The following is a 2741-nucleotide window of genomic DNA, read 5'->3' as shown; positions in this document are numbered from 1 at the left end:
TCTCAAAAGAGACATACAAATGGCAAATAGGTACATGAAGAGGTACACAACATCACTGATCATCAGAGAAATGCAAATGAAAACTGCAATGAGATATCATCCCACCCCAGTTAAAATGGCTTTTATCCAAAAGACAGGCAGTAACAAATGCTTGCAAGCATGTGGAGTAGAGGGAATCTTTGTACACTGTTTGTGGGAATGTAAATTAGTACAGCCACTGTGGAGAACAATATAGAGGTTTCTCAAAAAACTTAACAATAGAGCCACCTTATGATCCAGCAATCCCATTGCTGGGTATATACCCAAAAGATTAGTATATTGGAGAACTATCTGCACTCCCATGTTTACTGCAGCACCATTCACAGTACCAAGATTTGGAAGCAACGTAAGTGCACATCAACAGACAAATGGATAAAGAAAATGTGAAATATATACACAATGGAGTGCTATTCAGTCATAAAAAAGAATGAGATTTTTGTCATTTGCAAAAACATGGATGGAACTGGAGGTCATTATGTTAAGTGAAATAAGCCAGGCACAGAAAGACACACTTCACATGTTCTCATTTACTTGTGGGAGCTAAAAATTAAAAGAATTGAACTCATGGAGATAGAGAGTAGAATGATGGATAGTGGAGGCTGGGAAGGGTAGTGGAGCAGGGAGTGGTGGTTGTTAATCAGTACAAAAACATAATAAGGTAGAATGAATAAAACCTAGTATTTGACAGCATAACAGGGTGACTACAGTCAGCAGTAATTTGTTATATATTTTAAAATAACTAAAAGAGTATAATGGGATTGTTTGTAAAACAAAGAAAAGATAAATGCTTGAGGTGACAGATACTCCATTTACTCTGATGTAATTATTATGCATTTATTTCTGTGTCAAAATATCTCATGTACCCCATACATATATACACCTACTATGTACCCACAAAAATAAAAAAAAAAAAGTAAAACCCAGGCAAACAAACAAAGGCCTCATATTTTGATTCCATTTACAAATGGTCTAGAATAGGCAAATCTATAGAGACAGAAAGCAGATGAGTGATTGCCAGGGCCTGAGGGGCGGGGGAGGATGAGTATGGGGTTTCTTTCTGCAGTGACAAAAGGGTCCAGGAATTAGATTGTGATGGTGGTTGCACAACTCTTGGAATAGATTACAAATTACTGAATTGTATACTTTTTGAAAAGAGTGAAGTTTATGGCACAGTATGTGATTATATCTCAATGGAGCTGTTATAAAAATGTATACACCTATGTAATCAATCGATTTGTTCATTTCTAAGCTTCAACCTCATGTTCAATTCCTATCTCTACTCCAATACCCCCACTAGACTTATGTTCTCTCCTTCTACCTTGTTCCATGTCCTTTGCTGTGAGGGGAGGGAGAAGAGAGGGAACAAAAGACGGCTGCCTTCTCCCTTGAGTGTCCCTTGCAGGTGGCCATGTGCTCCTTGATTGGCCGTGACTTTTGTTCTAGCTCATTGTCTGTACAGGCTAAATACAGACAGGTAATGGCCATATAAGGTTCTACCAAGTAGGAGCTCATCTCCTCCAAAGTTTTCTAAAAACTGAGGGTCCTTGAGAAACTTAGCCACATTTTTGGGCAGTTAACCACCTAGTGGCATTAGCCACTATTCCTCTAATGTATGTAACTCTGGGGTCCTACACATTCCCCAGTCCCTAGCAGGACCCCCTAATCTCATAGTCCCCAGACAGTAACAGGTTTTGAAGATAAGGGAGAGGTCTAAAACACAGTCCCTACTACCCAGGTACTTACAGTCTTCTTGAGGACGTTGTATTGGATATGTCGGCGGCCAACCCAGCATCAATTTCCCAGCCCCGCTTCCTCGTTCTAAACAGAACCCTGATTTTGTTCCAGTATGCACCCTATTATCAGCCCTAGGTTCGCCCTCATTAGACTAAACCAATCTTTGTGTTCCCACTGCCAGTGATAGGTTTAGACAGAACTGTGACTAAATTTGGGCCAATGGCACATAAGAAGTGGTTTGCTAGAGGTTCTGGGGACATCCTTCCTCATTCTCCTGGGAGATCTAGTAGTAATTCTCCAGGCAAAAATGAAGAAGGATGTAGCCTGGACTGCAGTGGTCTCCCTGGTCCCCCAACAAAGGGAGCCAGCTGACACTGAATCCCACGCTGTGTATAGTAGAGGAGTGAGACAGACAGCGGAGCTGTCAGAGCCGGGACTGAGCAGTTGGGTGAACCAAACACGAGTCTCTAGACTTCCCTTTAGCATAGCCATACATTTCTTTAAACTAGTTTGAGTTGGATTTTCCGAAATTTTCAATCAAAAGCTTAATTAGCAGTGTGTCCTCACCCATGGAGGCAATGAATTAGGAATGCTGTCTATGGAGTGTGACTTTCTCCTTACTAAGAAAGTTTCTTGTGTTTGGATCAATACCATTCTGACACTAGGGCAGGAACTTTGTTTAGCAACTCTCAGGGGAATGTATCGCTTCAGCTTCTCTTCCACCTTCTTTAATTTTGTTTTCTTTTTTGTTTTGAGATAGTCTCGCTCTGTCACCCAGGCTGGAGTTCAGTGGCGCAGTCTCAGCTCACTGCAAGCTCTGCCTCCCAGGTTCATGCCAGGATTACAGGCGTGAGCCACTGCACCCGGCCCACCTTCTTTAATTTTTAAAAGTTGATCTATAACTGTGCAGGTTGGTGAGTTTTCACACATGAATAAACTCATTTACCAACCACCCAGGTGAAGGTATA

This window comes from Macaca mulatta, chromosome 17 (genome assembly GCF_049350105.2).
Source record: "Macaca mulatta isolate MMU2019108-1 chromosome 17, T2T-MMU8v2.0, whole genome shotgun sequence".
Classification (NCBI taxonomy): domain Eukaryota; kingdom Metazoa; phylum Chordata; class Mammalia; order Primates; family Cercopithecidae; genus Macaca; species Macaca mulatta.
Note: the sequence above shows the minus strand (reverse complement) of the source record.